General features: G+C 46.2%; 2 long non-coding RNA genes across 7 annotated transcripts; one reads left to right on the forward strand and one right to left on the reverse strand.

Moving 5' to 3' along the window:
* Positions 1-1299: 1299 nt before the first annotated feature.
* LOC125514911 lies at positions 1300-8911 on the forward strand. Of its 6 annotated transcripts, none has more exons than XR_007286666.1 (9): positions 1300-1506; positions 1652-1747; positions 1819-1894; positions 2576-2678; positions 2822-2915; positions 3070-3139; positions 5543-5597; positions 5678-5750; positions 8758-8911. It is a non-coding gene; the product is annotated as an uncharacterized LOC125514911 (long non-coding RNA). The 6 variants fall into 6 exon arrangements; XR_007286663.1 differs by lacking the exon at positions 8758-8911 and adding an exon at positions 8303-8751; XR_007286664.1 differs by lacking the exon at positions 8758-8911 and adding an exon at positions 5816-6393.
* On the reverse strand, positions 7114-8031 carry LOC125514912. The gene is made up of 2 exons (XR_007286667.1): positions 7899-8031; positions 7114-7565 (listed from the first exon to the last, which is right to left on the reverse strand). It is a non-coding gene; the product is annotated as an uncharacterized LOC125514912 (long non-coding RNA).
* Positions 8912-27526: the final 18615 nt, after the last annotated feature.

Raw genomic sequence — 27526 nt, forward strand, 5'->3', positions numbered from 1 at the left:
GCGTTTGAGGTGCATCGTTTGACCTGGCCATGGAGTGAGTCATGGACGTCCCCTGGCCATAAGTTTCATGTACTACGTCCTTCCAAATCAAGCGCACGGGGTTGGCTGGCCGGCCGCACTGGATATAATTTATTTCCATTTATTGCCGTGGATCGTCCAGTTGTGATCCCTCGTCCCCGTCTTGAATGCGCATGAAAGCTCCTCCGCTCTACTCCTAAATTTGTTTAATCGGACGGCAGCGTATACTAGTAGCACGTACAAGCATATGCTCAGCTCTTCTCCGCGACGTGCCGGGTTACAAGTTGCAACAGCAGCAAGGATCACCGAACTGAAACTTGAGAAGCATTCTCGAAAAACAACAAGAAGAGAAAAACGACGGAGAAGAAGCAACCACAGATGCCTTGCGACTGGCGTGCGCAAAGAAGAAAACGGCGGCAAAATTACAAATTTGACCTATGGACGAAATCAAATCACAGAATGAACTGTCCGTGAAACTATTTCACGCGGCTGACATTTTTGTGTGACGCCCGACACGAAGGCGTCACACTACACTGTGCAACGCCTCGCAGATAGGCGCTACACGCCTGGCCAGCGTCGCATCCATGTGATCCGAAAATTACTAAGTCAGTGTGCAGCGCCTGAGAGCTAGGCGCCACAGTATACAGTGTAGCGCCTAGCTTCTAGGCGTTGCACTAGTGATGGCTTCATTTTGTAGTGCAACCACTAGTGCAGCGCCTAAGAGCTAGGCGCCACACTATACAGTGCAGCGCCTAGCTCGTAGGCTCTGCACAATGACTTAGCAATTTTTAGACAGTTTCGGATGCAACGTTGGCCAAACGTGTAGCGCCTATCTGTGAGGCGTTGCACAATGTAGTGTGACGCCTTCGTGTCGGGCGTCACACAAAAAGGTCAGCCGCGTGAAATAGTTTTACGAGCAGTTTATTCTGTGATTTGATTTTGTTCACAGGTTAAATTTATCAAATTTGCCGAAAACGGCACAGGCAAACTTGTCACGTCCCGGGTGAAAACAATGCGCTGCTCCGATGGGACTGCCTGCCACCGCGTCACGCTTTTCGTTCCGTGTCATTTTTTCTTAAAAAAATTCGGTTTTTTGTTTCTAAATAAACTTGTCGGAACGGACGCGCCTCGATCTTAACTGACTCGCGAAAAATACGCGGTGTGCATCCTAGCCTTTCCAACTGACCGACGGGGTCCACGCGGGTGCTGGCCCGCGCGCAGCCGCAGCCACGCGAACCGAACCAGCCTGGGGTCCCGCCGCTAACGAAAGCGGGTTAGGCTATCAAAGTCGTGCGGTACACGCACCGCAACACTTTTCGCCCCCCTCTCTCTCTCCCTCGACCCTCTCCTCCGCCTCTGCCCATGGCTCTCGCTCCGACTCCGGCAATGAATCTCCGTGGGCGGCCGCCGCGCACGGTCGTGGCCGGCCCGCCTGAGACACGATTCCTTCATGTGCGCGTCGTCGTCGTTGCACCTATCTTCTTCTCGGTATTGCCACTGTCTGCTCCTGCGGATCTGACCTTGCTATAGTCTGGTTGGCCGGTGAAGGCCATTAATACGCAATTGATGCTCCTCCTCCCGTCGCAGCTACCCGTGATTTTTTTTCGCTCACAATCTCTCTTGTGCTGTGTAGATCTGTTCCTGGTGGTGCTTGCATCTCCACATGGCTAAGGATCGAGGAGCCCATGATCCGAGGCCGCCATGCACGATCATGCCCAACCTGCCGGAGGTACGAAGCCGGTGTGTGGTCCGTTGTGCTGCTTGTGAATTTTCGCTCGTGACATCTCTTCTCTTTTGCAGATTTGTCTTGCTTGCATGTTCACAGGGCCATGTATCGTGGATCTGATGAACAAGATGAACATCCTAGGTTTTCCATGTGAGCCAACGGTTCTTCCGATTCATCTCCTCTATTTTGCCGATATGAAATCGAGTTTGTTTTTCGCTGGTAGATCTGATTCTGACTACTTCTCTAGCCCTGCTGCTGTTTTTCATCCGCTACCCCATCTTTCCGTTGTTCTTCCTTCCTGGCTTTGAATCTGCCGCGACGACCAACAGCAGTGTTCCCCGCTCATGTTGCTTTTCCTTCGTTTTCTCTCATATTTTCTAACCAAAACGTTGTGCTCTATACTATTTCAGTCTTTATTTCCTTTGACATAGCCCTGATATGTTCCTTTTCCCCCACTACATGCTTGTTCCCTCGCTCTATGCTGGGAGATCTAATTCTAACCTACTGCTCAGCTCTGTTCTCTACAAATCCCGATCCATTGCTCCCGTTTTCTGGCTGCTACGGTAGCATCTTTACATGACAACAGGTTTCTAACTCCACGGGTAGAGCTCTCGGACCATGATATTCTTTATTTTGCGCATTTCGAAGTTGTCTGTTCTTCTCTTCAATATCTCTACCACTTGGTTGAATTTTTTTACTTGTGTATCAGGTAGCAAATCATTGTCATTTAACTAGTATACCTAACTGTAAATCTGAATCTGTTGCCTTGTGTGCTATGCTTTAATTTTGCCACCTTTATATTTTCTTATCTACATTCTTCTATTTTTTCAGGTTACTCGTATGCCTTAACTTGTCCACATGTACAAAGCGCCGCTGCCACTGAAAGTGGCCATGCTAGCGTATGAACCAGTGATGTACAATCCATTCGAAAAATGTCAGTAAAGGCTGTATGCATGGCTATTACATCATCTTCTTACTGTTTCTTTTCTCATTATAAATCACAAACATAAATATTTTAATCTTTCTAAGAGTTAGAGTTTTCTGTTGTATTCTATGACTTGTTTTTGGTACTTGAAGGTGTGTGTCAGCATCTCGACAAGTAGCGAAAATCCAAGGACACCACAACATATATGTACATGGGATTTCTAAAAGATATGTTTGCTGCTTGCAGGTAATTAGAGTCCCTTTTGTAGTATTTATCCTTCTCTTTCCTCTATATTATCTTGAAGTACTTTGATATGTACTTGTTTTGGCGTGCATTGGATGCTTCTATACCTTTTATGATTCCATATACAACGTGTTGATTGCTTGTGTGCTGCTCTTAGATATCAGGGGTGGTGAATCACATGAAGGATTTAATTGAGTTCAGCCACAAGAACAAGCTCGCTCCTATAGGTATGACCATGCACATTCACCTATTAGTAATTTAGTATCATCTCTAGTGTTCAACTCTGCGCTATTTTTCATGAAAAGTTATTTGTCCGTAGTTTGCATTAGATGGTAGTTCCAAGCATATACTTTTTGCTGTGAAAGGCGTTTGCACTGCCCATGTCAAGGTAGGGATACAAAACAGCACTGAAATTTTACATGAAGAAAAGAAACCAAAAAGACAAGAACCAAAGAAACTACATCTTTGGAGTAAAGGCCTACTGAACATTTGTAATGTCCTCCGTTACAAGATATGCAATGTCAAGGGTGGTTACGGAAGCATAGGTGTGACGAAGCCACATCATGGCTAGCAATATTGGTGTTCCACCAACCCTTGGGTGAGGAGAAATATGCATCGTCATGTGGTGGACAGGAAGCCAATACGAGACAACAACTCAAACCTAATGCGAGAGTAGGCATTCATGTGAAAAGTGCTCATTGGGTTTTTGCAGAATTAAACAAAGATGGCAAACCTCGTCATGAGGTCAGCCACAGATGGCTAGGCGGTCTGCTGTAGTAGTTTTTTGATAGAGTAGAAGCCACATGAAAATCATACACATTCTTTTCTTCAATCAAAAAGCAACTTAGTTTTTGTTCCTACAAGTACTAAGAACATAGGTGATTTATGAGAGAACCATGTTGGTTGCAGATAAAGTTGAGTCTTGTATGAGGCACTGATGGTTTCAAAATACACCTGATGCTTTCCATGTCCTTTCAGATAGCTCACATATCTGAGAACTAGAAAAGTTCTTTCAGAATTAGCAGAATTGTTTTTTTTTACAATTAGCATGTTTTTTCATTCATGTATTGATTACAATCCTAGATTAAAATATTAGAGTTGAGGACACATATTCATATATTAATTTAACTTGGTAATGTCTAGGTGATTGAGTTTAAATCTTTTCAGTCACACTTTTCTGGTAGAACATGAAAATTGGACTTGGATTCTTGGATGTTAAGATGTGATCTTTTTATTTGGTTTAGAACACTATAGATGGCCCTATAATTTTGTTTTGGCCCAATGGTTCATGGTGCCCATAATTAACAAGTCAAGGTTATATTTGAAGGAAGTAGGTCTGACTGGTGAATGACATGGCTTTGATGTGTTGGCTCCATGGAGCTGTTGTTAGAGTTAATCTTACACCGAGGGGATCTAACCATAATAAACATGAGAGTAGAGAGGATTTTTGGCTCTATTTTTTTTTCAAACATTGACTTTTTAAGTGAAAAGTAAATCTCAAAATAAATTCACAAGCACTTAGAGATGTATGCCACATGTATGCGAAAATTTCATTATGATATACGTTTCTATGTGAGCCGTACGAAAAAGAAACCGTGCACTTTTATAGCGAATAGGTCATGTGCTAAAAATACATTTTTTGTTATTTTTGTTTAGCTCGCGTAAAAATGTATTAAGCCGTGAAACGTTACACACAAGTAGTATAATACCATATGTATGTTTGCATTCTTTTTCAGATTTTTTAGACCTATTATTAGTTCTTTGAATTTTCTAAGAACTGAGCTCTATATATCGTACTGGGAACCACCTCTTTCGGAAATACAAGGTAAAGCTGTTGTCTTGTGACCATGACACGTGTTAGAGTCCTGGTATCAAGCTTTTGTGGAAACATAGATTTGAGCTCCATAGAGCCTGGGAACTGGACTCAATTTTCCGGGAGGTATGGGACTTGCATCTCAGCCTTGTCTATGAGCGGTGTCTGACATGTTGTTAGTGGTACTGATCCCTGGAAATCCGTTGGTGCTCCCGGTAGCGTGCGCTCCTGCACGCGAAAAATATATTTTAAAGTGTGAACAAATTCCAAACAAAAATTTAGGCACATACATCTCGACATTATATGTGTGCATGTCAAGTTTTGAAGAAAATCGACATTTTTTGTGGCTTGTAAAAAAGACAAAAGGATGTCTTGTGAAAATCATTTTTTTAACACCAAATTTTGTCTTTTTCACATGTGACACATAAGTTGTCAGTTTTTCGCAAAACGATTTTTTAGCATGTACAATACCGAGATGTACACGCCAATTTTTTGTTCGGATTTTTTTGACATTTCAAAATATGTTTAAAACACATTTAAAAAAAATCAGGAGCGCGCTCCCATGTGCCAAAAGGCCACCCTTTACTGATCCCACATTGCAACATTATTCACTACTGTGCTGTTGAGGGACACTGATGTTTAGTTTTTTCGTGCACATGATAGAAAAAGAATCTCTTAAGAAAAGGATGACCATTTTTCTCATTCCTTAACGGCAGGCCCGCTATGAAAAAAGCTCCAGCCCATTAGCCTCCTTACTAAACACTATAAAAAGGCAGGGAATTCCCTAACCCTAACCCCCCGCCCCCTCTCCCCGCAGCCGCCGCAGCCGCAGACGAAGTCGATTAGGAAGCTCTCTCGGTGACCCCTCAAAGGTGAGGTACCTGCTGCCTTGACCAGGATTTGAGCGATTTTACTTTCTTATGTTCGATTTCTGACCACATCTGCAACTCAGATGGCCTCCATGGGCGCAGGGAAGGTCTGGTTCTGGTTCGGGAAGGTCTGGGGACGAAAAGGGCAAGGGGCTGGTAAGCATTCTATGCTACTTGTTTGATCTACTATCGGGTCGGTAATTCGTGGCTGTTCGTGGCAGATCCGTCGTGGTAGACATAGATCCAACGTTCAGGAGAAAAGAAGCTGAGTTATTTGTGATTGATTTTTTCATTCAGTCATGCCTACTAGCGATTTCTGCTGTAGTCTAATCTCTAGTGAAATATCATGGCTGCTGTAGTCTTTTAATGAGATATCATGGCTGCTGTAGACTTTTAGTGAAATATCATGGCTGCTGTAGTCTCTAGCCTGCAACTGCATCATTATTCTGACAACATCTGCAACTCAGATGGCCTCCTACTAGTGATTTTGAGGATTTCAAAACCCACACTAATTCATATATCCTGAAGGACCTCGTCATCATCCCCAACAGTCTGAGGAGAGCGGCAAGAAGTCTAAGGGCGGAAAGAAATAGACCTTATCGTCTGATATTTTTATTTGATCATCCCGATATGAGACATGCTATATAGTGCTGTATGCTTATATAGCCTGATGTCCTTAGTCATGGCTCTATGTTTCCTATCCTGGTATCAGACATACCGTAGTGCCCTGTATCCAATCCAGGCTGTAAAATAAGATATTTAGATCCTTACGAAGAATTTTACTATACTATTTCAGCAACATCTGGCATCTTTGCAGGATCTCTCACGCCCAATTAAATTCTAAGGATGTCATTTGTCTCTGTAACATTGCATATTAATTTCATGTCCTGCCCCAATCAACGACCATATTTCAGCAAAACCATCTCGATGCAAATAATTCTCAAGTATCCCTGTAGCCCTCACCCACACAGAGTACAATTTGAAGAAAAACCCTGCCTCTGGTGTCCATTTGGTAATCTTCACCCTTGAGACCAAAGTGAGGGTAATCAGTAATCACTCATTTCCTCCAGCCTTTGAGTAGAAGCAAATTTCACTTTGAAAACCTTCTGTCCATGTTCTTTTGCAACCTACTCCCTTCTTTTGAGTGCATGGAATCTATTTCTCCTTCCCCCATTATATCCAATCCTCAAGTTTATTTAGGCCCTTGTGTAGTTATTTTCCTCCCTGTCAGCCCAACCAACAGCTACAGAGCAATTGTTGTGCAACCAACCAGATTTGCTCTCACTGCCCGTCATTTTCTCCGAAACAAAAGTAATTTCTCTGCCGCGGTTGATGCGAAAAATAAGTTAGAATCCTTCACAAAGTGCACTGGCTTTAAACATCTTTAGCAATGGGCTGTTACTTTCCCACTGCTTGATTGCCACTGCCCGACACTGATTTGAGACAGGTGACTGGTCCTGCTATGTTTACAATTTCACAAGTGCTGTTTATAATTCACACAAAAATTAGAGACAGGCTGGGAAATGAAACAAGAATTAAGCATTATAATAACTGGCATTGGAGATGCAAATCACAGATAGCACACATAATTTCAAACTGAAAGTGCATACAGGGCACTACAGCATGTCTGATACCAGGATAAAAAACATTCAGCCATGACTAAAGACATCAGGTTATATAAGCAATCAACAGACGATGAGCTCAAAGGTCTATTTCTTTCTGCCCTAAACTTCTTGTCACTCTTCGCAGACTGTGGTCTATTTCTTCCTACCACTCTTCGCAGACTGTGGCTTGGGGATGATGACGAGGTCCTTCAGGATATACGAATGCGGGTGGGTTTCGAAATCCTCAAACTTCGGTATCTCAGTGTCAAGAGTTTCAGCGAAGTTGCAAAGGGACTTCTGAACCCGTTTGAGCTCTTTCGTGTACCATTCCATCACCTCACGGCCTTCCAATTTAAGGCACGTTATCCTAACAAAATGCAGAAACATTTAGTTCCTCTCCAGCAAAAAACTTAAGATACAATCTGTTTAGAGCAAACTTTAAGATACAATCTTAATAAAAAGCAAAAACATTTAATTCCTCTCCAGCAAAAAAAACTTAAGATACAATCTGTTTGGAGCAAACTTTAAGAAACAATCTTAATAAAAAGCAGAAACATTTAGTTCCTCTCCAGCAAAAAAACTTAATATATAATCTGTTTGGAGCAAACTTTAAGATACAATCTTAATAAAAAGCAGAAACATTTAGTTCCTCCATAGCTGTCCTAAGCATTGAAAGAAGGTCTTATGGACAATATTTTACCTACGCCTGAGATATGACCCCATCTTTGCCTCCAGCCAGTAAGATCTAGCTGCTGTTTGCACTTTCTGTCTTTTACCAATGATGATGTAGTCCGGAGGAGTAGGGGGAAACTTGTAGAGTTCCTAAAAACACACAAAAACACACAAAAAAAACAACGTTACAACAGATTGAAGGCGTAAAAGTTCACAACATATTGAATGTATAGAAGTTGACAGTCATCTAGTACTGAAAATAAACAGGGTGTGCTTCAACAGATTAAAGAACAACAGGGTAAGCTGTAATCTGTTGAAGCACACCCTGTTTATTTTCAGTACTAGATGACTGTCAACTTCTATACATTCAATATGTTGTGAACTTTTACGCCTTCAATCTGTTGTAACGTTGTTTTTTTTGTGTGTTTTTAGGAACTCTACAAGTTTCCCCCTACTCCTCCGGACTACATCATCATTGGTAAAAGACAGAAAGTGCAAACAGCAGCTAGATCTTACTGGCTGGAGGCAAAGATGGGGTCATATCTCAGGCACAGGCAAAATATTGTCCATAAGACCTTCTTTCAATGCTTAGGACAGCTATGGAGGAACTAAATGTTTCTGCTTTTTATTAAGATTGTATCTTAAAGTTTGCTCCAAACAGATTATATATTAAGTTTTTTTGCTGGAGAGGAACTAAATGTTTCTGCTTTTTATTAAGATTGTTTCTTAAAGTTTGCTCCAAACAGATTGTATCTTAAGTTTTTTTTGCTGGAGAGGAATTAAATGTTTTTGCTTTTTATTAAGATTGTATCTTAAAGTTTGCTCTAAACAGATTGTATCTTAAGTTTTTTGCTGGAGAGGAACTAAATGTTTCTGCATTTTGTTAGGATAACGTGCCTTAAATTGGAAGGCCGTGAGGTGATGGAATGGTACACGAAAGAGCTCAAACGGGTTCAGAAGTCCCTTTGCAACTTCGCTGAAACTCTTGACACTGAGATACCGAAGTTTGAGGATTTCGAAACCCACCCGCATTCGTATATCCTGAAGGACCTCGTCATCATCCCCAAGCCACAGTCTGCGAAGAGTGGTAGGAAGAAATAGACCACAGTCTGCGAAGAGTGACAAGAAGTTTAGGGCAGAAAGAAATAGACCTTTGAGCTCATCGTCTGTTGATTGCTTATATAACCTGATGTCTTTAGTCATGGCTGAATGTTTTTTATCCTGGTATCAGACATGCTGTAGTGCCCTGTATGCACTTTCAGTTTGAAATTATGTGTGCTATCTGTGATTTGCATCTCCAATGCCAGTTATTATAATGCTTAATTCTTGTTTCATTTCCCAGCCTGTCTCTAATTTTTGTGTGAATTATAAACAGCACTTGTGAAATTGTAAACATAGCAGGACCAGTCACCTGTCTCAAATCAGTGTCGGGCAGTGGCAATCAAGCAGTGGGAAAGTAACAGCCCATTGCTAAAGATGTTTAAAGCCAGTGCACTTTGTGAAGGATTCTAACTTATTTTTCGCATCAACCACGGCAGAGAAATTACTTTTGTTTCGGAGAAAATGACGGGCAGTGAGAGCAAATCTGGTTGGTTGCACAACAATTGCTCTGTAGCTGTTGGTTGGGCTGACAGGGAGGAAAATAACTACACAAGGGCCTAAATAAACTTGAGGATTGGATATAATGGGGGAAGGAGAAATAGATTCCATGCACTCAAAAGAAGGGAGTGGGCTGCAAAAGAACATGGACAGAAGGTTTTCAGAGTGAAATTTGATTCTGCTCAAAGGCTGGAGGAAATGAGTGATTATTTATTACCCTCACTTTGGTCTCAAGGGTGAAGATTACCAAATGGACACCAGAGGCAGGGTTTTTCTTCAAATTGTACTCTGTGTGGGTGAGGGCTACAGGGGTACTTGAGAATTATTTGCATCGAGATGGCTTTGCTGAAATATGGTCGTTGATTGGGGCAGGACATGAAATTGATATGCAATGTTACAGAGACAAATGACATCCTTAGAATTTAATTGGGCGTGAGAGATCCTGCAAAGATGCCAGATGTTGCTGAAATAGTGTAGCGAAATTCTTTGTAAGGATCTCTTTTTCCTCTGAGCCCCTCCGCTCCCCGCGCCGCTGGCCGCGGCGGCCACCCAAAATCCGAGGCGCCTTTACTGCGCTCGCCGCCCGCCCGGGTCTCCGCGGAGGCCAGGCCGCGCTGCTCCACCCCGGTGCGGGATCCAGCTTCGCCTGCGGGAAGCCTTGAATGGAGCTCTCCATAAAAGGGGGAGATCCATTCCCCGACCAGCGGTCCGTCCCAGGTGCCGGCGACCCCGTCGCCCCCTTCGCCGCGCGGTCCGAGGAGCCCTCCCTGCTTCCCTCGCGGATCTGTCGCCTGCGACCCCGAGGCTGGCTTTGGACCGAAGGGCGGGCACGCGCCACCTCCGCTCGAGCGCCCCCGTATCAAGTCCATTGTGGTATGTGATTCCTCCTTGCCATTTCCGGCTAGCGAAGATAATGAAGAGGTCTGGACGCTCCATCAATCCCGCAAAAACAGGAGGGCCAGTAGAGATCCGATGGGCTCCAGCCAGCTCCAGAGCCACCGACGCCGACGCTCCATCCCCGACCGTCTCTCCCCAAAGGGCAGGGAGGCCTTTTTAAGTAGATTCAAAGGCCTCTGCTTTCGCTGCCTTAGTTCTGAGCATCGTAGAATCGACTGCCGCGACCCATTGCGCTGCATTATCTGTAAACTCCAAGGCCACTACGGCCGTGACTGCCCTGCAAATCCCTGCAACAAGGCTGCGCGCAAGCAGGGCATGCGTCCGTGCGCCCAGCACCGTCCGGTCCGCGAGCGCCTGATCTTCCCGCCGTCCCCGACCCTGCGGCCGGCCTGTCCGGTCGACGAGCGCCTCGCCATGGAGCCTGCACCCCTCATCGACCACAACCGCCGCCCCCGCAACAGCCACAAGGTCATCGCGTCCTCGCCTGCCATCGAGCACCAGACGTTCCTGCTCCTCCAGCATGCCGTGGTCGTCACGGCGGTGGGCACCACGGCGCATGCCGCTAGTCCGCTGTCCATTGGCCGCGCGCTCGAGAAGGAGTTCAAGACCCCACCGCACCTTCTGCACGTCACCAACCACGACCCCGAGGACTTCTTCGTCTTCTTCACCATGCCGGCGCACAAGGATCTCGCTGTGCGGCAGGGCTTGCTGTCGGTGGATGGCGTGCCCTTCCTGCTTGAGCCCTGGCGAGAGGACGCGCATGCTATTCGCCTCAAGTGGATGCTACATGTGCGTGTGGTCATCGAGAAGCTCCCCATGAACCTCTGGACGCTCGAGGGGGCGGGGGAAGCCATCTGTGACAAGGTGATCGTCGACCGCTTGGACAGCCGGACGCACAAGCGTGTCGACACCAAGCTCTTCGCCTGCTGGGTCTGGTGCTGGGACACCGCCCATATCCCCACCAGGCGCACCATTTGGAAGCACGCCAGGGGGGCGGGCCGTATCGACGAGATGCTGGGCCACTCCCCTCCGAGCCGCGCGGTGGCTCCTCCGCCCGAGCTGCTGCAATTTGACCTCCTCCTTCATTTGGACCGTGTCGAGGACTGGACACCGCTCTCACCGCGATCCTCATGTTCCCCGCCGAGTGGCATCCCCTCGGAAGACGACGAGCCTGACGAGCGCCCCTACCCCCGCACCGAGCCGGGCGTGTGGACTGTGCGGGTGGAGGACGGCAGGCCGGCGATTGCGCCTGCGCCTACCATGCGCCCGCAGCCCCGCGTGGCCTCCACGATCGCGACCGCGACAGCGACGACCCAAGATACCAGTGACGCACCTGGAAGGACACCCTCCTCGGCCTGGGACGGGCAAATGCTCCTCCCCCCCGGCCAAGGAAAGGCAGCACAGCCGGACCACGATCTCCCGCCATCGGCAAGGTGCGCCACGCGGAAGACACATGTGCAGCGACAAGACACTGCCCCACGCCCCCGGCAAGAGCAAGGAACCGGCAACACGTGCGGTTTCGACGCGCCCGTCAAAGCTGAAGGGAAAGGAGACCACATCGAGCAGGCGACTCCACGATTGTGAAGGCACAAGCAGCGGCGTCTCTCTCCTCGCCCCGCCTCGCCAGCTCGCCAAGCGCACTACACCGTCCCCTGGCGCAGACCCGGTGGCCGAGTTCTTTGAGGGCGCCCAAGACACCCTGCCTCCCCCGTCTCCCCGCGCCGACGCCCAGGCTCCGGTGATCGACCAGATGATAGCCGCCAAGCTGGCCAAGCCGCTCGCCTTCGATGCTGACGAAGGGGGGGACATCAGTGACTCCCTGGACCTAGGACCTTCTCTCTCCCTAGCACGCCACACCCCCAGGCGGCGGCCACGCATGCGATGCAGTTAGGAGAAGTCACCCAGAAGGTCACAGAGATGCAGCTCCAGGGCGATGCCGCAGACGCTGTGTCGCCCCTCTTCGCGCCCTTGCCCCAAGCGGTGATCGGCCGACAGCCGACCAGAGACAAGACGCCCCTCAAGACCAGGGTGGTGCCCAAGCCGACTCGGCAGAGCCTTAGGCAAGCCAGCAATCCATCCCCGGTGCCAGTCTCCCAGAGGGCGACGCTGCGGCCGATGCACGGGCTTGGGATCCTTGGCCCAAAAGAGAAGATGACGGCCCAGGCAGCGGAGGCCCTCATTCGCCGCTTCGACGAACCGCTGACGGACTCCGACATTGCCGCCATAGCAAAGCTCACCCGCCTCGACCCCAGAGCGCTCAAGGCAATCGCTGGCGTCAACGACCACGTAGATGAGGCCCCGGGGCCCTCTGTTACTCCATGTTAGTTGCCTCCCGTAGCTCTCCTCGTCGACGACGACCAACATGGTGCTGGAGTAGCGTAGTTTCCTTCATGTGTCAAGATTGCTGTAACCGTAGATTGGGTAGGAGGATAGTTGTTTACCGGCGGGGTTTTGGGCCTATTGGTGGCCGCCGGCAACCCCAGGACAGTCCGGATGTGTACCTGTATTTCCTTTCAACAAGTGACAGTCGTCGACAAAATGGCCGATTCTGCCTCTCTATAGTTAGCATGATGAGTGACTATTGGTTTACCCATGAATGACACTCACTACCCCGTCATGAGTTGGAATTTCCGAGGCCTAAACACACCGGCGCGCCGTGCAGTCATTTGCGACACTGCCAACACACACAAGCTTGCAATCCTGTGCCTTCAGGAGACTAAGATAGATTGCTGGTTGGCGGCCCTAGCTAGAGAGGTAGGAGGTGCAAGGCTTGATGATTGTGTCGTCCTCCCAGCGATGGGGACGCGTGGAGGGATTGTAATCTTTTGGAACTCCACTCTTGTCTCCATCCAATCTCAAGCTATAGGTCAATTCTCAATCACCGCCAGAGTAACGCTTGCAAACTCCGCGACTTCCTACTGGTTGACCACGGTCTATGGGCCTGCTGACGAAGCACAGAAGGATGACTTCCTCGCCGAGATTACCAGCGTAGCGCCCCCACCTGGCGAAGCGTGGTTGATCAATGGCGATTTCAACATCATCTACGAGGCTAGGGATAGGCAAAGATCAACTCTAGAAATAGGAAGAAGTTCATCCACACCCTACATGGGCCTACAGGTGTGATCACATCTCAGGAGGATGATGAAGCACTGATCCATGATCATTTTAACTCCTTGCTGGGGACGTCGGCCCGTCGAGACACCACCATCCACTGGAACTCCCTCGACCTACCTCACCTGCAAGGGGGTGGCCTAGATAACCCTTTCACCGAAGAAGAAGTATGGCTCGCGATCAAATCCTCTCCAGCTGAGCGTTCACCAGGACCGGATGGCTTCTCGGGCATTTTCTTCAGAAGCTACTGGACTGTCATCAAGGATGACATCATGGCAGCTTTCAGCCAATTCTACAACCTAGTTGGTACAAAATTTGCCTCCATCAACACGGCCCTGGTGGCCTTGATCCCAAAGAAGGATGGGGCCTCCTCCATTGCGGATTTTCAACCCATCAGCCTAATCCACTCCATTGCCAAGCTTATTGCAAAGGTGCTCTCAATGCGACCGGCCATGGTGATCCATACGCTAGTCTCCCCAGCGCAATCGGCCTTTCTCCGGACCAAGTGTATCCACGATAGTTTCCTCTACGTCCAGAATTGTGTCAAGGCACTCCATAGAAAGAAAACCCCGGCCCTGCTCCTAAAACTGGACATCGCCAAGGCATTCGACAATGTATCATGGGAATACATATTAGAGCTGCTGCAAAAGCTAGGTTTTAGCGCTAGATGGAGAGATTGGATTGCCCTCCTGCTCTCTACCTCATCATCGTCCTTCCTGCTAAATGGCATCCCCGGCCGGCGAATCCTCCATCGTCGAGGACTGCGACAAGGCGACCCCCTTTCGCCGTTTCTATTCATCCTAGCGATCGACCCCCTGCATCACATTCTACGGGAGGCCACCCAGCGGCAACTAATTGCGCCTATACCAGGAAGGGAACTAAAACTTCGTATTAGTCTCTACGCTGACGACGCGGTCATCTTCGCGCCAACCCAGTGCAACACGAGGTAGATGCACTCCTAGACATCCTCCAAGACTTCGGGAAATCAACAGGCTTGCATATGAACCCTTGAAAATCGTCGGCCATCCCCACTAGATGCGAGAATATTGACCTGCCGACAGTGCTACACAATTTTGGAGGCAATCTAGGACAGTTTCCCACTACATACCTTGGGCTCCCGATCACCATCACCCGGCTGAGGCTGGCAAACCTACAGTTCATCCTAGATAGAATCAAAGCCAGGTTGGCTGGCTGGAAGGGCAAGCTACTTCCCATTGCAAGTAGGAGAGTGCTGGTTCGAAGTGTTCTCAGCACCATGCCAACTTTTGCGCTCACTGTGCTAAAAGTTCCAAAGAAGCTACTGAAAGAAATTGACAAGTGCAGACGCCGGTTCCTATGGAAACAGGATGACGAGCTGACGGGGGCCAACTGCAAAGGAAGCTGGCCCGTGGTGTGTGCGCCAACCTCCAGGGGGCCTGGGCATCCCGGACCTGGACCGCTTCAGCCGTGCCTTGCGACTACGATGGCTCTGAATCTCCTGGGCTGATCCGGACTGCCCATGGGTGGGCACGACTCCACCATGCAATGAGGAAGACAAAGCTCTGTTTGCGGTTGCGACGACGGTAACAATTGGGGATGGTTCAACAGCCCTGTTCTGGCACTCCTCTTGGATTGACCCAATCACGCTGGCCACTGCCTACCCAGCCCTCCTCAACCGCTCCAAGCGCAAAAACAGGACAATTCGAGAAGCTCTTAGAAATGACACTTGGACTGAAGACCTGAGACATGGAGACACACATCCGCTGCTGCAGCAGTTCGTCCAGCTCAACCGCTTGATCATCGCCGCTGCACCGGAGCTCCGGGAGGGAGAGAGGGATACAATTCGATGGAACCACGAGGCAACAGGCAAATACACATCAAAGTCAGCCTATGCCATGCAGTTCTAGGGACGGATCCTATCAGCTTTGGATGAGCTCGTTTGGAAAACATGGGCACCAGGAAACATCAAATTCTTTGCTTGGCTGTTACTAAAAGATCGCCTCTGGACAAATGATCGTCTCCAGCGGCGCGGTTGGCCAAACAACTATTTCTGCCAGTTTTGTGTCCACAACCTGGAGTCGACCCACCACTTGCTCTGGTCATGCCAAACAACGCTTGAGGTCTGGGGCCTGGTAGGATCAAGAGAAGGATGCCGTCAGCTAGCTCCACATCACTCATGGCAAAATTCCAACTCTACTATGATCATGCAACGGATGATCAGCAAGACCCCGCCGGCCAAACGGAAGGGCGCCAGCACGATCATGCTTTTGACATGCTGGGAGATATGGAAAGAGTGGAACAGCTGTATTTTCAGAGGCAAGCACCCAGCAGCAAGGGACATCGCCAAGGCCATCGAAAATTCAGTGCAACTTTGGCGACAGGCGGGCGCAGCATGCTTGGAGAGACCCTTCTGGGATCCGCCATGAGATATAGGCCATTGTTTTTTCCACTTTTTTCGGTCAGCAAAGCCTAGACCGAAGCTGAGCTTGTCGTAATCTTTCTGTACTGGTCTTAGGACCTTCCAACACACCTTTGTATTTCCCACTGATTTCTGCTAATGATATGAAAAGCCAGCGATTGCTGGATATTTCAAAAAAAGATGTTGCTGAATTCACTCATAATCCCCTGATATCAATCACAATAAGCTGCGGGAGCTGGGCGCTCTCGCGCAACCCACGTGTTACTTTTACTGTGTTGAGGTGAAAAAAAATTGTATGGGAAAAACATGGCCCACCGCTTGCTTCGCCACTTCTCGTTTCTCTCTCAAAAATCGCATACACCAACCTCCCTTTCCTCGTTTTACCTTCCCACGATGGGTGGCTAGGGTTGACGCCGCCGCCGCCCCAACTCCTCCGGCGTCGGCCACTGGAGAAGGAACCTCAGATCCGATTCTCTCCCAAACCTTCTCGCCTTAGCGTTCTACTTGGCCGCCATGATGGTTGCAAAGGAGGGTGAGGAAGGGGATGGCATCGAGGTGCAGACGAGGACAGAGGAGGGAGAAGCACGTGAGGGTGGCTCTGAGATCGTAGTACCCCTTGCAATCGGCGCCGGGCGGCGTCGTACTTCACGGCGATGGCGTCGCTCTACCCCTCCTTCGCCCCCTTCGCCACCGTGTCTGCGGGAGGCCGCCCGTCTGTTGACTTCGCCGCCATGCGTGAGCTCACGCAGGTCCTCCTCCATGACCTCGGGCTCAACTGGTGCGTGCAACCTGCTCTCCTCCCGCCCCTTCCCCTCAACCCCAATTGAGATGCATTTTGTGCATGTTCCTGTTCGGTTGTGTTAGCTGAGCTGTTTATCTCTCTTTTTAAGACCAAAGGGGATTCCCCCCGCCCCAACTTTATTAAATCCAAGGCAAACCCGCACAAGCACTTAGACTATTTAGCAGCGCTCGGCGACAACCAGAGTAGCTGCCACAGATCGAACAAACATGGTTCTCAAATGAAACTACCCTATTACACTTTGTCCAAAGAAGGGAGGGTCTTTTGGTTTTTGATTGAAGGAAGGGGACTAAAAGGAGGTGCATATAGAAAAAGATCAAAGTTCATCACATGATCACCCGCTTCAGTCCAAATCCTTCTCCTAGTTACTCCAGGCAATCCTAATCAATTCCCCTCTTCGACGATCCAAAAGCCTTAAGCATTGGAGAAGAAGAGCACCCTGGACCTTGATACGTAGTATTTTCCATTATCTGATCATCACCCCCATCAGATCCAAAAGACAACGTGTACTTCGCCATCTTCTCCCCCGAAAGACAAAATCATTGCACAAAATCCATAAGCTCCACAAGGTAGCAGAAGTAGCAGTATTGAGAGCTTCACAATTTTTTTCCTCTTCCAGAAGGAAGACAATGATACGAAAGAAACCGGGACTGAAATGTTAAAGCATTCAATAGTAATAGCCCATATATGTTTAGCAACAATACAGTAAAAAAATAGGTGTTGTATTGTTTCCAGTTCACTACAAAAACACATGTCATATCTTCAACATGTCTATGTTTGTCTAGGTTATCTCTAGTTAGGCTCTTGTTATAAAACATCAGCCAAAGAAAAACATGAATATTTGGGGGACTTTTAATTTTCCAAATGACATCTTTTATGTAAGAAGAAATCCCACCAAAATTAATTATTTCATAAAAGGATTTAACAGAATATTGACGAGAAGGTTCCATCATCCAAATGGGACGATCTGACCTGTCAGAAAGTGAGGTTTGTTTGACTAAGTCAAGAAGGACAAACCATCTGGAAATGGTGTCCTCATCCACACATCTTATCCCAAACCTGGGCTAGATTAGACTCTTGTTGTTGATAGATGTCAAACAAATCCCAGAAAGCAGTTTTTAAGGAACAATTCCCAATCCAATTATCATGCCAGAAGGCAATATTCTCCCCATTCCTAGGAACCCATTTATAGAAAGTTTTTGCTGCAGCAAAAGCCCAGGAAATGCTCTTCGAAAAAGGAGAGCCCAGGGCAGGTTTGGCATAGAGAATGTTAGGTTTGTTAGTAGCATATTTGAAGCAAATAATTTTCTTCCAATCACTATCTCTGCCATCAGAGAATCTCTTTCCCCATGAGGCAAGATGAGACATACTAAATTCTCTAAGATTGGGTACCCCCAAACCACCAATCTCTCTTTTCCTTGACACAAGGCCCCAGTTAGCTAAGTGATATTTATGGACCTCTCCCACATTGCCCCAAAAGAAATGAGATATTTGGGAGGAGATCATATCAATAGCCCATTTAGGAAATTTCATTATGGACATAACGTAGGTAGGTATGCTAGCAATATAGGTAGTAAGTAGAATCAGTTTGCCTCTATAAGAGAGGTGTCTCCATAGCCAGCCAACAATAATCTTGATGATCCTGTAAATTATTGGCTGAATATCTTCGCTTCTAAGCTTTTTAAAATGCACGGGAACCCCAAGATATTTGAAAGGCACTACTGCAGAATCAGGCTGTAGTGCCGGTTGGTAAGGGCCTTTAGTGCCGGTTCATCACGAACAAAGTGTTAGGGAACGTAGTAATTAAAAAAAATTCCTACGCACACGCAAGATCATGGTGATGCATAGCAATGAGAGGGGAGAGTGTTGTCTACGTACCCTCGTAGACCGAAAGCGTTAGCACAATGCGGTTGATGTAGTCGTACGTCTTCATGATCCGACCGATCAAGTACAGAACGCACGACACCTCCGAGTTCAGCACACATTCAGCCCGATGACGTCCCTCGAACTCAAATCCAGCCGAGTGTTGAGGGAGAGTTTCGTCAGCACGACGGCGTGGTGACGATGTTGATGTTCTACCGATGCAGGGCTTCGCCTAAGCACCGCTATAGTATTATCGAGGTGGACTATGGTGGAGGGGGGCACCGCACACGGCTAAAAGATCAACTTGATCTATTGTTTTGTCTATGGGGTGCCCCTGCCCCCGTATATAAAGGAGCAAGGGGGGGGGTGCGGCCGACCTAGGGAGGAGGCGCGCCGGAGGAGTCCTACTCCTCCCACCGGGAGTAGGACTCCCCCCCTTTCCTAGTTGGATTAGGACTTGGGAGGGGGAAGGAGTGGAGGAGAAGGAAGGAAGGGGGGGAGCCCCCCCTCTCCTTGTCCTATTCGGACTAGGGGGGAGGGGCGCGCGGCCCAGCCCTTGCCTCCTCTCCTCTCTTCCACCTAGGCCCACTAAGGCCCATTAAGTTCCCGGGGGGTTCCGGTAACCTCCCGATACTCCGGTAAAATCCAACCATTTCGAGACTCCTCGTCATGTCCGTGATCACATCCAGGACTCTGAACAACCTTTGGTACATCAAAACATACAAACTCATAATATAACTGTCATCGAAACGTTAAGTGTGCGGACCCTACGGGTTCGAGAACTATGTAGACATGACCGAGACACGTCTCGGGTCAATAACCAATAGCAGAACCTGGATGCTCATATTGGCTCCCACATATTCTACGAAGATCTTTATCGGCCAGACCGCATAACAACATACGTTGTTCCCTTTGTCATCGGTATGTTACTTGCCCGAGATTCGATCGTCGGTATCTCAATACCTAGTTCAATCTCGTTACCGGCAAGTCTCTTTACTCGTTCCATAATAGATAATCCCGCAACTAACTCATTAGTTGCAATGCTTGCAAGGCTTAAGTGATGTGCATTACCGAGAGGGCCCAGAGATACATCTCCGACAATCGGAGTGACAAATCCTAATCTCGAAATATGCCAACCCAACATGTACCTTTGGAGACACCTGTAGAGCTCCTTTATAATCACCTAGTTACGTTGTGACGTTTGGTAGCACACAAAGTGTTCCTCCGGTAAACGGGAGTTGCATAATCTCATAGTCATAGGAACATGTATAAGTCAGTAAGAAAGCAATAGCAACATACTAAACGATCGTGTGCTAAGCTAACGAAATGGGTCATGTCAATCACATCATTGTCCTAATGATGTGATCCTGTTAATCAAATGGCAACTCATGTCTATGGCTAGGAAACATAACCATCTTTGATCAACAAGCTAGTCAAGTAGAGGCATACTAGTGACACTCTGTTTGTCCATGTATTATGTTTCCGGTTAATACAATTCTAGCATGAATAATAAACATTTATCATGATATAAGGAAATAAATAATAACTTTATTATTGCCTCTAGGGCATATTTCCTTCAGTCTCCCACTTGCACTAGAGTCAATAATCTAGATTACACAGTAATGATTCTAACATCCATGGAGCCTTGGTGCTGATCATGTTTTGCTCGTGGAAGAGGTTTAGTCAACGGGTCTGCAACATTCAGATCCGTATGTATCTTGCAAATTTCCATGTCTCCCACCTGGACTAGATCCCGGATGGAATTGAAGCGTCTCTTGATGTGCTTGATTCTCTTGTGAAATCTGGATTCCTTCGCCAAGGCTATTGCTCCAGTATTGTCACAAAAGATTTTCATTGGACCTGATGCACTAGGTATGACACCTAGATCAGATATGAACTCCTTCATCCAGACTCCTTTGTTTGCTGCTTCCGAAGCAGCTATGTACTCCGCTTCACACGTAGATCCCGCTACGACGCTTTGTTTAGAACTGCACCAAGTAACAGCTCCACCGTTCAATGTAAACACGTATCCGGTTTGCGATTTAGAAATGTCCGGATCAGTGTCAAAGCTTGCATCAACGTAACCATTTACGATGAGCTCTTTGTCACCTACATAAACGAGAAACATATCCTTAGTCCTTTTCAGGTATTTCAGGATGTTCTTGACCATTGTCCAGTGATCCACTCCTGGATTACTTTGGTACCTCCCTGCTAGATTTATAGCAAGGTACACATCAGGTCTGGTACACAACATTGCATACATGATAGAGCCTATGGCTGAAGCATAGGGAACATCTTTTATTTTCTCTCTATCTTCTGCAGTGGTCGGGCATTGAGTCTTACTCAACTTCACACCTTGTAACACAGGCAAGAACCCTTTTTTTGCTTGATCCATTTTGATCTTCTTCAAAACTTTGTCAAGGTATGTGCTTTGTGAAAGTCCAATTAAGCGTCTTGATCTATCTCTATAGATCTAGATGCCCAATATGTAAGCAGCTTCACCGAGGTCTTTCATTGAAAACTCTTATTCAAGTATCCCTTTATGCTATCTAGAAATTCTATATCATTTCCAATCAACAATATGTCATCCACATATAATATTAGAAATGCTACAGAGCTCCCACTCACTTTCTTGTAAATACAGGCTTCTCCAAAAGTCTGTACAAAACCAAATGCTTTGATCACACTATCAAAGCGTTTATTCCAACTGGGAGAGGCTTGCACCAGTCCATAAATGGATCGCTGGAGCTTGCACACTTTGTTAGCTCCCTTTGGATCGACAAAACTTTCCGGTTGCATCATATACAACTCTTCTTCCAGAAATCCATTCAGGAATGCAGTTTTGACATCCATTTGCCAAATTTCATAATCATAAAATGCGGCAATCGCTAACATGATTCGGACAGGCTTAAGCATCGCTACGGGTGAGAAGGTCTCATCGTAGTCAATCCCTTGAACTTGTCGAAAACCTTTCGCAACAAGTCGAGCTTTGTAGACAGTAACATTACCGTCAGCGTAAGTCTTCTTCTTGAAGATCCATTTATTCTCAATTGCTTGCCGATCATCGGGCAAGTCAACCAAAGTCCATACTTTGTTCTCATACATGGATTCCATCTCAGATTTCATGGCCTCAAGCCATTTTGCGGAATCTGGGCTCACCATTGCATCATGGTCTAGTAACATGACTTCCAGAACAGGATTACCGTACCACTCTGGTGCGGATCTTACTCTGGTTGATCTACGAGGCTCAATAACAACTTGATCTGAAGTTTCATGATCATCATCATTAACTTCCTGACTAATTGGTGTAGGTGTCACAGAAACCGGTTTCTGCGATGAACTACTTTCCAATAAGGGAGCAGGTATAGTTACCTCATCAAGTTCTACTTTCCTCCCACTCACTTCTTTCGATAGAAACTCCTCTAGAATGTTTTCGAATTTAGCAACAAAAGTCTTGCCTTTGGAACTGTGATAGAAGGTGTACCCAATAGTCTCCTTTGGGTATCCTATGAAGACACATTTCTCCGATTTGGGTTCGAGCTTATCAGGTTGAAGCTTTTTCACATAAGCATCGCAGCCCCAAACTTTCAGAAACGACAACTTTGATTTCTTACCAAACCACAGTTCATAAGGCGTCGTCTCAACGGATTTCGATGGTGCCCTATTTAACGTGAATGCGGCCGTCTCTAAAGCATATCCCCAAAACGATAGCGGTAAATCAGTAAGAGACATCATAGATCGCACCATTACGTTGTGGTGTTCCGGCTGGCGTGAGTTGCGAAACTATTCCGCATTTTTTCAAATGTACACCAAACTCGTAACTCAAATATTCTCCTCCATGATCAGATTATGATGATATTCAACTTCACTCTGAAATTCTTTGAACTTTTCAAAAGTTTCAGACTTATGTTTCATTAAGTAGATATACCCATATCTGCTTAAGTCATCTATGAAGGTGAGAAAATAACGATATCCGCCACGAGCCTCAACATTCATCGGACCACATACATCTGCATGTATGATTTCCAACAAATCTGTTGCTCTCTCCATAGTTCCGGAGAACGGTGTTTTAGTCATCTTGCCCATGAGGCACGGTTCACAAGTACCAAGTGATTCATAATCAACTGTTTCCAAAAGTCCATCACTATGGAGTTTCTTCATGGGCTTTACACCGAAATGACCTAAACGACAGTGCCACAAATAAGTTGCACTATCATTATCAACTCTGCATTTTTTGGTTTCAACATTACAAATATGTGTGCCACTACTATCGAGATTCAATAAGAATAGACCATTCTTCAAGGGTGCATGACCATAAAAGATATTACTCATATAAATAGAACAACCACTATTCTCTGATTTAAATGAATAACCGTCTCGCATGAAACAAGATCCAGATATAATGTTCATGCTCAACGCTGGTATCAAATAACAATTATTTAGGTTGAATACTAATCCCGAAGGTAGATGTAGAGGTAGCGTGCCGACCGCGATCACATCAACTTTGGAACCATTTCCCACGCGCATCGTCACCTCGTCCTTAGCCAATCTTCGTTTAATCCGTAGCCCCTGTTTCGAGTTGCAAATATTAGCAACAGAACCAGTATCAAATACCCAGCTGCTACTGCGAGCATTAGTAAGGTACACATCAATAACATGTATATCACATATACCTTTGTTCACCTTGCCATCCTTCTTATCCGCCAAATACTTGGGGCAGTTTCGCTTCCAGTGACCAGTTTGCTTGCAGTAGAAGCACTCAGTTTCAGGCTTTGGTCCAGACTTGGGTTTCTTCTCTTGAGCAGCAACTTGCTTGCTGTTCTTCTTGAAGTTCCCCTTCTTCTTCTCTTTGCCCTTTTTATTGAAACTAGTGGTCTTGTTGACCATCAACACTTGATGCTCCTTCTTGATTTCTACCTCCGCAGCTTTTAGCATTGCGAAGAGTTCGGGAATCGTCTTATCCATACCTTGCATGTTATAGTTCATCACGAAGCTCTTGTAGCTTGGTGGCAGTGATTGGAGAATCCTGTCAATGACGCTATCATCCGGAAGATTAACTCCTAGTTGAATCAAGTGATTATTATACCTAGACATCTTGAGTATATGCTCACTGACATAACTATTCTCCTCCATCTTGCAGCTGTAGAACTTTTTGGAGACTTCATATCTCTCAATTCGGGCATTTGCTTGAAATATTAACTTCAACTCCTGGAACATCTCATATGCTCTATGACGTTCAAAACGTCATTGAAGACCCGGTTCTAAGCCGTAAAGCATGGCACACTGAACTATTGAGTAGTCATCAGCTTTGCTTTGCTAGACGTTCATAACATCTGGTGTTGCTCCTGCAGCATGCCTGGCACCCAGCGGTGCTTCCAGGACGTAATTCTTCTGTGCAGCAATGAGGATAATCCTCAAGTTACGGACCCAGTCCGTATAATTGCTACCATCATCTTTCAACTTTGCTTTCTCAAGGAACGCATCAACTTTGCTTCCGTATAATTACACCAACCGGGACTAAGAGGTTTAGGGTTTTATGATTTATTTTTCCTTTTAATTTTGTGTTTCCATTTAATCCCTTTTCATTTCAAACATATTTTACGCTACTACACAGTGTACACGTTATGCATATATATATAAATAGAATTTCTTGTAGAACCATATATATATAAATAGAATTTCTTGTAGAACCATATATATATATCATCGAATTTCTCGCACGACCATTCACATACATACATATACATATACATATACATATGACATATACATATACATATACATACACACGCACGCACACACACACACACGCACACACACACACACACACACACACACACATATATATATATATATATGGCAAATTTTATCTATCACCGGTGGTAGTTACCACCACTTCAGTTATGTATGTTGTATGTGATGGAAATATGCCCTAGAGGCAATAATAAAGTTGTTATTTATATTTCCTTATATCATGATAAATGTTTATTATTCATGCTAGAATTTTATTAACCAGAAACTTAGTACATGTGTGAATAAATAGACAAAACAGAGTGTCCCTAGTATGCCTCTACTTGACTAGCTCATTAATCAAAGATGGTTAAGTTTCCTGACCATAGACATGTGTTTTCATTTGATAAACGGGATCACATCATTAGGAGAATGATGTGATGGACGACCCATCCGTTAGCTTAGCATAATGATCATTTAGTTTTATTGCTATTGCTTTATTCATGACTTATACATGTTCCTCTGACTATGAGATTATGCAACTCCCGAATACCGGAGGAACACCTTGTGTGCTATCAAACGTCACAACGTAACTAGGTGATTATAAAGATGCTAACAAAATTGAACTAGGTATGATGACACCGATGATCGAATCTTGGGCAAGTAACATACCAATGACAAAGGGAATGACGTATGTTGTTATGCGGTTTGACCGATAAAGATCTTCGTAGAATATGCAGGAGCCAATATGAGCATCCAGGTTCTGCTATTGGTTATTGACCGGAGATGTGTCTCGGTCATGTCTACATAGTTCTCGAACCCGTAGGGTCCGCACGCTTAACGTTCGATGATGATTTGTATTATGAGTTATGTGTTTTGGTGATCGAAGTTTGTTCGCAGTCCCGGATGAGATCACGGACATGACAAGGAGTCTCTAAATGATCAAGAGGTAAATATTGATATATTGGAAGGTAGTATTCAGACACCAGAAGGGTTCCGGAGTGTATCGGGTACATATAGGAATACCGGAAGGGTTACCAGAACCCCCCGGGGAAAGATATGGGCCATATGGGCCATAGGAGGGAGGCTAACCATCCCACAAGGGGCTGGTGCACCCCCCACAAGGGAGGAGGCCGAATAGGATTAGGGAAGGGGGCGGCGCCCCCCTTTCCTTCTCCTACTCCCTCTCCTTTCCCCCTTTCCCCTCCGAAAGAAGGAAAAAGGGGGGGGGGCGAGTCCTACTAGGACTGGAGTAGTAGGACTCTCCTTTGCTTGGCGCGCCCCTTGGTGGCCGGCCTCCTCCTCCCCTCCTTTATATACGGGGGCAAGGGGGCACCCAAACGCACAACACACAATCTCTTAGCCGTGTGCGGTGCCCCCCTCCACAGTTCAACACCTCGGTCATATTGTCGTAGTGCTTAGGTGAAGCCCTGCGCCGGTAACTTCATCATCACCACCGCCATGCCGTCGTGCTGACAAAACTCTCCCTTGTCCTCAACTGGATCAAGAGCTCGAGGGACGTCATCGTGCTGAACGTGTGCAGAACACGGAGGTGTTGTATGTTCGGTACTTGGATCGTTGGATCGTGAATACGTTCGACTACATCAACCACGTTACTAAACGCTTCTGCTTTTGGTCTACGAGGGTACGTGGAGACACTCTCACCCTCTCATTGCTATGCATCTCCTAGTTAGATCTTGCGTGATCGTAGGAATTATTTTGAATTACTACGTTCCCCAACAGTGGCATCCGAGCCAGGTCTATGCGTAGATGATATATGCACGAGTAGAACACAAAGAGTTGTGGGCGATAATAGTCATACTTCTTACCACCAACGTCTTACTTTGATTCAGCGGTATTGTTGGATGAAGCGGCCCGGACTGACATTACATGACCGTGTTTATGAGACTGGTTCTACCGACGTACTTCGCACACAGGTGGCTGGCGGGTGTCTGTTTCTCCAACTTTAGTTGAATCAAGTTTGACTATGGCCGGTCCTTGTTGAAGGTTAAAAGAGCACACTTGACGAAAAATCGTTGTGGTTTTGATGCGTAGGTAAGAACGGTTCTTGCTAGAAGCCCGTAGCAGCCACGTAAAACTTGCAACAACAAAGTAGAGGACGTCTAACTTGTTTTTGCAGGGCATGTTGTGATGTGATATGGTCAAGACGTGATGAGATATAAATTGTTGTATGATATGATCATGTTCTGTAAAAGTTATCGGCAACTGGCAGGAGCCTTATGGTTGTCGCTTTGTTGTATGAAATGCAATCTCCAGGTAATTGCTTTACTTTATCACTAAACGGTAGCGATAGTCGTAGAAGCAATAGTTGGCGAGACGACAACAATGCTACGATGGAGATCAAGGTGTCAAGCCGGTGACGATGGAGATCATGACGATGCTTTGGAGATGGAGATCAAAGGCACAAGATGATGATGGCCATATCATGTCACATATTTTGATTGCATGTGATGTTTATCCTTTATGCATCTTATTTTGCTTAGTACGGCAGTAGCATTATGAGATGATCCCTAACTAAATTTCAAGGGACAAGTGTTCTCCCTAAGTATGCACCGTTGCTACAGTTCGTCGTGCCAAGACACCACATGATGATTGGGTGTGATAAGCTCTACGTTCACATACAATGGGTGTAAGCCAGTTTTGCACGTGAAGAATACTCGGGTTAAACTTGACGAGCCTAGCATGTGCAGATATGGCCTCAGAACACTGAGACCGAAAGGTCGAACGTGAATCATATAGTAGATATGATCAACGTAGTGATGTTTAACATTGAAAACTACTCCATCTCACATGATGATCGGACATGGTTTAGTTGATATGGATCACGTGATCATTTAAATGACTAGAGGGATGTCTATCTAAGTGGGAGTTCCTAAGTAATATGATTAATTGAACTTTAATTTATCATGAACTTAGTCCTGATAGTTTTTGCATATCTATGTTGTCGATCAATAGCTTGCGTATAGCTCCCATGTTTTATTTTTGATATGTTCCTAGAGAAAAATAAGTTGAAAGATGATAGTAGCAATGATGCGGACTGGGTCCGTGATCTGAGGATTATCCTCATTGCTGCACAGAAGAATTATGTCCTTGATGCACCGCTAGGTGACAGACCTATTGCAGGAGCAGATGCATGCGTTATGAATGTTTGGCAAGCTCGGTATGATGACTACTTGATAGTTTAGTGCACCATGCTTTACGGCTTAGAACCGGGACTTCAAAAATGTCTGGAATGCTA

This window comes from Triticum urartu, chromosome 6 (genome assembly GCF_003073215.2).
Source record: "Triticum urartu cultivar G1812 chromosome 6, Tu2.1, whole genome shotgun sequence".
NCBI lineage: Eukaryota > Viridiplantae > Streptophyta > Magnoliopsida > Poales > Poaceae > Triticum > Triticum urartu.